The sequence below is a fragment of the Crocuta crocuta genome, unplaced genomic scaffold (assembly GCF_008692635.1).
Source record: "Crocuta crocuta isolate KB4526 unplaced genomic scaffold, BGI_CrCroc_1.0 scaffold260, whole genome shotgun sequence".
Classification (NCBI taxonomy): domain Eukaryota; kingdom Metazoa; phylum Chordata; class Mammalia; order Carnivora; family Hyaenidae; genus Crocuta; species Crocuta crocuta.
Genome location: NW_027527525.1, coordinates 3,028,251 through 3,036,219, shown reverse-complemented (window position 1 = coordinate 3,036,219; position 7,969 = coordinate 3,028,251). Strand labels below are relative to the sequence as shown.

General features: G+C 49.7%; 1 long non-coding RNA gene across 1 annotated transcript in view; it reads left to right on the top strand.

Moving 5' to 3' along the window:
• LOC144231932 (uncharacterized) overlaps positions 1-7,189 on the top strand; it is a 25,065-nt gene extending 17,876 nt beyond the window's left edge. The window contains exon 3 of the long non-coding RNA XR_013335247.1: positions 7,072-7,189. This is a non-coding gene — a long non-coding RNA (uncharacterized LOC144231932). The remainder of the gene's footprint in view (positions 1-7,071) is intronic.
• The last annotated feature ends 780 nt before the right edge of the window (positions 7,190-7,969 follow it).

Below are 7,969 nucleotides of genomic sequence, written 5' to 3'. Positions count from 1 at the left end.
CCTTTCACGGTCGCCTGCAAGTGCCATCTGCTTTTCGAAGACTTCCTGGATCCTGGGGTCTGAATGTTGCCATTCTTCACATTGTCCCTTGTAAATGTTTTCTGGTAGTTGCACCTGTTTGTCTCCCTCCCTGGACCAAAGACTCCTCTAAGGTGTATTTCCCCCAGAATATTTACCTCTGCATTTCCCACATCACTTAGCATACAGTGCTTTGAGCCAGGCCTCCCCCAAGCTCTAGTCCCATTGTTTATTAGCAATGTGATCTTGGACAAGTCACTTTATCTCCGAGACCTCGAGTTGTCTCATCTATAAAATGGGGTAATGATTTTTATTACATAGGGTAATTGTGAGGATTAAGTAAAGTACCTAGTTAGCACTCAATAAACATTAGTCGCCTTCCTCCCGCCTCTGGTCTCTGGTCCAGAAAGATTGTTGCAACATCGTGGGAGAGCATCAACAGAGGGAGGAGGGCCTCGCTGTTCCCATGGGTCTCAAGGAAGTATCGGGTGCACCTGGAAAAGCTCAGATGCACAGGCTCACTGAGCAGCCAGGCGGGGAGGCGGGATATCAGCATTGTTGCCTGGAGCCTTGGGTATCAGTGGAAGTCATGGCCACCCATTCCTACCTGAGCATTTTTGACAGCTTCCAAGGAGTGCTCATCCTAATGTAAACAAAAAGAAAATGCTGGAAATGATTTGCGAAAGCAGACTAAATACTCTGAGTCTCCTTATTTAGGATTATGCCCTAAATCAAGGTGTGCTCGTAGGGAGAGGTAGTGACCTGCCAATGCGTCATTTCCTCTCTGACCAGGCGCTACTCAGTCTGTGCACAGAATCTGTACTGTGAGATTACAAGGCCATTGTCATGGCTGTGATCATCCTGGTCATCACCATCAATGGCAGCCTCCTCCCCCCCATATCAACCCACAGCTGCCATGTGGGTGGGAGGCAGGGCAGGTCCCCTCCTCCTCACCTTCCATGCCATTCTATGTAGACCCCATCTGTATACGTACTTGATTCTTACAGCAACCACGCAAGGAAGGTAAGGCAACTACCATCATTTTAGTCGGCAAGAGATTGGGGTGCAGAGAACCTGGATGACTCGCTCAAGTCACAGCCCAGGCTGGGAGTGGAGGGGGATGCACAGGGCTGGGGCTGAGATTCGGGTGATTTGAAGCCTGCAGAAGGCGGTTTGAAAGAGAGGACAGCCTTCTTTCCTGACTGAATGTCACCATGAAGTCTGAGGAATTTTAGTCTCTCTTTCTACTTCCTTTCGGCCCTTGGAATACCTACTGTGTGCCCAGGACGTGCAATAAAAATTCATGGTGGCATGAATAAAGATTAAAGGGGCACGGAAAGAGGAGTAATGAGATTGCCCCTGGGTTCATGGAGCTGGTGTGATCTCAGGAACATTCCACAGATGCCCCCCCCCTCCCCCCGCCTTCCTGCCTTGGCATGCAGATGTGTGAAATTGCAGGAACATATATATCTGTCGTCTGTGGAAGTGCTGGGGACAGATCTTCATCTTGACTGCTTTACTCGTGCTTCCTCACAGGGAAGGCAGAAGTGTCATCTTCCTGGGGATACGGGGAAGGAAGGACTGGTATTCATTGGGTTACATCTGTCTACTGAGCAGGGTTAACATTCCAAGCCTGCCTGTTGCCTTCTTTCTTCTGATCCACCTCGATTCTGACACTGTTCCTGGCATTTTACTTTTCATGCTTTAAACTGCCTTCTCTCTCCCTGCAGGTGTTTGGGAAAAAGTTTTGGCCAAAGAACAGAAGTGTTTCCCTTTATCGAGCCAGCCTCTTAATGAATTTAAAAAACTAGCCAGGCAGGCTGTGAAAGGTTTAGAATTCCAAGAGACATAGATCAGCAGGTGGATTTTTCAACAAGACCCCTTCCCTTTTCTATTCAAGATAATATTGGGATACGATCAACCATCACCTGCATTGCAGGCAGTGTCTCTCTCAGCCACAGAGATTTCTTCCCTGGGATTGTTTCAAATGATTCTGGATGGTGAAGACCACCCCCCTCTCCCCTCTCCCTCTCCCGCCCACCCTCACGAGGAAGCTTCTTCATGGTCAAGGTCCTAAGACATAATGTGGTCACTGCTTGCCTAGAGGCGAGGTGACCTCCTTTCCTCTTTTACACTTGAGACATTTATTTTTGGACAACAATGACATTTAATTGCTATTTCTTCTTTCACATTTGGGGCCCTGGGAGCCTCATTTCCTCTAATCTCTAATGGGTTTATTACAGAGTCACAGACATGGAAAAAAAAATCTCATGATTTACAATAAGATATAGAGACTTTGAAGAACACCTCATCTTTCTTTCCCATCTCTTTATTGTAACATCCACAAATTATCTCTTGGGAAAGGAGGAGCCCCAGGCTTGAGGTACTGGGTTCTTCCAGAGTTTGTCAAACCTTTTTCTCAAGAGAAGGGTGGAAAGTCACATGACAGGTGCTTGGCTTTCAAGGCCGGAACTTCTAAGTCTGGGTGCTTGCAGGGACCCCCATCAATGTTAGCACCCTGACCTGTGACTGCTGTGTGGGTGGGGTCCCTCTGGTGGGAGGGAGGTGCTGGACTGTGGTGTTCAAGTCCAGCAGTAGATTATAGTCACCCTGACCACTTGGATCAGAGTCCCCTGGAGGTGGGCCCAGGCATTGGGTTTTTGTAAAAAGCTTCCCATACCCAAATATGGATATGATCGCCCACCCAGCATCTAATACACAGCATGAACCACTGCTCTAAGACAGTCTCCAGATCTAAAGGCTTAAAATATTCAAATAAAGTGTATTTTTTAAAAATCTCTATAGTTCCTTCTATCTATTATCTAGGAGGAGTAAGAACCTAGATGGAGAAATACCTAGTACTTTGTGGGAGAAGTACTTAGTACCTTGTGGGAGAAGTACCTAGTATATAGCAGGAGTACCTCGTACCTTGTGAAAGAAGTACTTGGCATCCAGCAGGAGAAGGGGTGAGCTGTGCTACTTCTAGCTCCAAAACCTTCTGAGAGCCTGGGGTCTGTAGACCTTCACCACGTAATCCTCACACCCGCTCTTCAAAGTAGGTCCACCAGCCCAGCCGAATTCAAATGAAGTTTAGGGACATGCTGAGGCTCACCTGGCAGCTAAAGGTAGAACCAGGATTTGAACGCAGGCCTGCTTGGCCCCCAAGTCCTTCTTTGCTTCTTACTTGGAGAGCGTCCAGTGGGTCAGGTAGAACCCATAGCCCCCGTGATAGCAGTTAAGAGCTCTTCCTTCTCCAAGGCCCTGGAAGATAAGATCTGTTATAACTGCCCCCCTCCTGCCACCCCCCTCTCCCCCCGTTTGCCTTGGGAACAGAGGAGCCAAAAGTGCTTTCCTTTTGGTTCACGGGACCACTGACATTCCCCAAATTCTCCCAATGTCAAATAAATCCTCCAGCCTGCCCCGCACAGAAGCACTCAAGCTTTTTTTTTTTTTCTGTATCCTGATTTCCAGCTTAAAAGAACTGTCCCCATAAACCACAGCTCCCTCTGAACTGTCATTTCTCAGGATCCCTCCGGGAACCTGGGACTGTGATATGCAAGTCACAGAACTGTGGATATGAGCCGTGCTTTCTGACCATTCCTCTCAGATTGTTCTGTTCTCTTCAGCTGGGTGACCGTCAAGGGGCACTGCAGCCTGGGGAGGAGACGTGACATGTCTCCTGGTGCCCATTAAAGCCAATTATACAAAAACTGTACAAGAAGACGGGCCCAGCTGAAGCACTGAAATGTGCGCGCAAGGGTTTTGAGTCACAGGAAACGCCATATGCATTAACAGTCTGACCTGACCTCCCTCCACCCCACCCCACCCCCACACACACCTGACGTGACCCCAGGGCACATTCCTGTAGGTGGTCCTGTCCTGCGGAAAGTCAGGTCCATGTGGGAGTCAAGGTCAATCCTGGGTAGCGGCTTAGAGAAGGCGGTGCGCAGATCAGAAGGTGTTGGGAAGATGGCAGCCAGCACGGAGAGGGGCTTGAATCCACGTCTGACAACGAAAAGAAACAAAGCAAGGGCAGTTTGCATAACTCGCAGCGGACCCAGGAGAGAGCAGCCGCTGCCTTCTCCACAGCCTCCAGGGCTGCCTGCATGTCAGGCCAGGCGGGGCTACGCTGCCGATGTCCCTAAATAAGCCACAGACATTGCAGCGGCGTAACGAATACAATAGTTTATGTCACACTCGGCTCAAGTGCAATGCGGAGGGTGAGTTCACTTCAGTTCTGAGGTGACACCGTCTGGGACATAGAGCCTCGGTGGGTGACAGCGGCCAGGAGGACAGAGAGCAAGGGAGGTGGGTATCAGCTTCAAGCTGCCTCAGCCTGGATGTCACAGAGCCCTGTGACCAGTGAAGCCGAAAACATTTACTATCTGGCACTCTGGGAACAAAGCTGCCAGTCTGACATAGAAGAGCAGCCAGCTTCTGCAATCTTCCCTTCTCTTTATTCAACATGATTTCTGCAACACCACCGTCTTAAGTGTTTTATGAATATAAACTCCATGACTCCCTATAATAACTCCATGACGTGGATATTATGATCGCCACCTCTCAGACCAGCAGGTGGATGTCTAGAGATGTTACATGAGTTGCCCAAAGTCATGTACTAAGTGTGTGGTCGGCCCAGGATTCAAAACCAGGCACGGGGTTTGGGGGCGTTGAGAGGTTGGGATGCCTCAGGGAAGCAGGGCTGGAAAAGTCTCAGAGAGCACCAGAGCCAACCCTCTCCTTTATCAGAGGATGGCTAGGATTCTGGGGAAACTGAGGCCCAGGAAGGGAAGTGAGGTGTCCAAACGTTCCCAGCAGGCTCTGGTTGCTCCTCTAGCAGGTTAAAGGCTAGGGACAGTGGCTGGACCAAAGCTCCTAGATGACAACAAAGGTGTTTTCATTATGGAAAGTGCAGGACAGACACAAAGGGAGAAAGAACAATTTGGTGGACCCCCCTACGTGCTTCCCACGGGGTTTGGCCCGTCTCATCTGCCAATGATTTCAGAGCGGGGAGCAGACTTTTTAAAATAAATGCCGGAGGGGCGCCTGGGTGGCTTAGTCGGTTAAGCGTGCGACTCTTGCTTAGGTCGTGATCTCACGGTTCGTGGGTTTGAGCCCGGCGTCGGGCTCTGCGCTGACTGCCAGCTCAGAGCCTGGAGCCTGTTTCAGTCTGTGACTCCCTCTCTCTCTGACGCTGTCTCTCTCTCTCTCTCCTAGAAATAAAGAAAAAGAAAAAGAAAAGAAAAAAAATAAATCCCGGACATCCTGTTATTTCACGCACACAGACGTCAGTGTCCAAAGTCAACTTTGGTGGAGGATTTGGGAGAGAAAGGGAGGCGTAGAGCAGTCCTCTGGGGCGGGGCTGGTCCTTGGGACCCGGGAGGGAGCTGCTGTTTTCCACGACTGTCAAAGGAAGGTTTGCACACGCCCCTTCCTCCCTGGCCCTTGGTTCCCTCCCCTGTGAGCAACGCCAATGCCCCCCAGACCCGGGGCTCCCGGTGGGGGAGGGGGGAATAAAACACCTCGTGGAGCGCTGTCCGCAACCAAGATGAGAAAAAAACAGATCTTGAGTGGATTCCCTATTCACAACCATCCACCTTTTCCCAAAGCAGCCCCCTGCCCACGTGGGGCCTCTGCGCCCTGCTGGGTGGGCGTCCACATCAGCTGAGTCACGCGTGTCATCCCTATTATCTTATTTACCCGAGTTTGTCATTTTCCAGCAGCGTGACTCACCCCTTGAAAGGGAAACAGAGACCTGCAGAGATGAGCCTGTGGTCAAGCCCTCACAGCCCCTCCTTTAGAAGCTGAATCTTCCCCTTTGAACTCTGATCTGAGCACCCAAAAGAGGGGGTGTGTGTGTGTGTGTGTGTGTGTGTGTGTGTGTGTGTGTGGCCGGCCCCGGGGCGTTTTGCTAGGCTAGGCGGCCTCGTGTCCTTCTGGAGCCCCTCTGTTCTCCCCTCCAAGCTGCCTGCTGGGTCTTCCCAGGGCGTGTGTCCTTTTCGGTCCCGCTGGCCTGGGCCCTCCCGCAGCCTGGGAGAGAAAAGCGTGTGCCCAGCATCCAAAGAAGCCCACTCCTGGGGGCGCCAAGGTGGGAAGCAGGAAGAGGACCATTTCCTCGGGCGGAGCACGCCCACGCTTTGCCCACCCCAGGCTTGACAGCAGCCACCCCTGTGCACGGTCGGCCCCCACACTGGACACGGGTGCTGTGCTCGGTCCCCTGTGAACATACCAGCTTGGAAGAGAGCCAGGGAATCCTTTTATGTCATCTCTGGGCCAGAACACACACTGGGCTTCCCACTTCCTCTACAGCCAACCCTCCCCCCCCCCCCCCCCCCCCCNTTCTTCCTTAGGTACATTTTCATACTGATTTTTAATTTCACAGATGCTCATACAGCACTCTTCTGCCAGGTACTGTTTAAGTACTTTAGAACTATTAGCTTATTCTAACCTTCATACTGACCCTTGGAGGCAGGTAACATCCCTGCTTTGCAGGTAAGGAAATTCAGGCCCAGAGAGGTACTTGCCCAAGGTCAGCAGCTAGTATCATAGAGACGAGGGTCTACTAGCATCGCTCCAGAGTCTGGGTCAGATCCCTAGGCTCTGTCATCTCATTTAAGTCCTACGACCACCCAGCAAGGTAGGGATTATTCCCATTTACTCGGGACACTGAGACTCAGAGAGGTTAATTTTGCTCAAGGTCACCTAGACATAAGTGACAGGTGGCAATGGGATTCGCTTTTGTCTGACTCCAAGATGACACAGACTGTACTAACTGCTCAGATATGAAGGAAGAATATTCTACCTTTACCAGTGTACACATGGTTTCTTTAAATCTCTTGCAGCCAGTCAGGAGCCCCTCCCCCCCCTCCCCCCCCCGCCCCATTACCTGAATTCTTCTTTCTCTTCTTCCATTTTCTTCCTTTACCTCTACCTGTCACGATGTTTGGACCCTCGAGTAGGATGGTGAAGAGCATTGCTGATCACCAAGGGCATATTGTATTGTCTTTGACTCTAATGAGAGTGCTGCTAATATGTTCTTCTTTCTTTCCCAAGGACAATGGTTTACTGTGGCTCTTTGTGTCCAGGAAGAACCCTGCATCGGAAAGAAGATGGTGGAGGTACTGACTGTGGTACCTCTTGCTTCCAAGAGAACTTGGACAAGTCATGTAACTTCTCTGATCTTCAGTGTTACCATGTTGTGCTGGACAAGATTTAGGGTTGTTTGTTCAAATTTTTACATTTACCTTCTTTTTTTTTAAGTTGCAGAATAAGTTGGTTACAAGAAATGTTGAAATACCTCCAAATACCAAATAGGTACCATATTTATTAATATATCATGGTGGCCATGGAGGGCTCTGCTGAGCTTAAGTTCGGAAATCACTGGATTAGATAATAACAAACTGCATGATTATGTGAAGCCAAGAGGGTCAGTATATTAGTTTCCTAGGTAAAAAAGTACCACACATTTTATGGCTTAAAACTACTGAGATGCATTGTCTTACGGTTCTGGAGACCAGAAGTTCAAAATCAAAGTGTTGGCAAGGTCACACCCACTCCAAAGGCCGTACAGGAGAATCGTTCCTTGCCCCTTCCTGAACTTCTGGTGGCTCTGACAATCCTTGGCATTCCTTGCCTTGTGGCTGCCTCAACCTCAATCTCTCTTTTCATGTGGCTTCCTCCTCTGTGTTCTGTATCTTCTTTGTCTCTTCCAAGGACACTTGTCATTGGATTTAGGATCCACCTGGATAATTCAGGATGTTCTCAACTCAAGATCCTCAACTTACATGTGCAAAGACTCTTTTCTCAATAAGATCATAGTCACAGGTTCTAGGGATGTGGATGTGGACGTATCTTTTGGGGCCACCATTCAATCCACTGCCATCGGTAGTAACTTTTAAGCATCTAGTGTATACCTGGCAGTGTGCAAAGTATACCAGACGACAGAGATAAT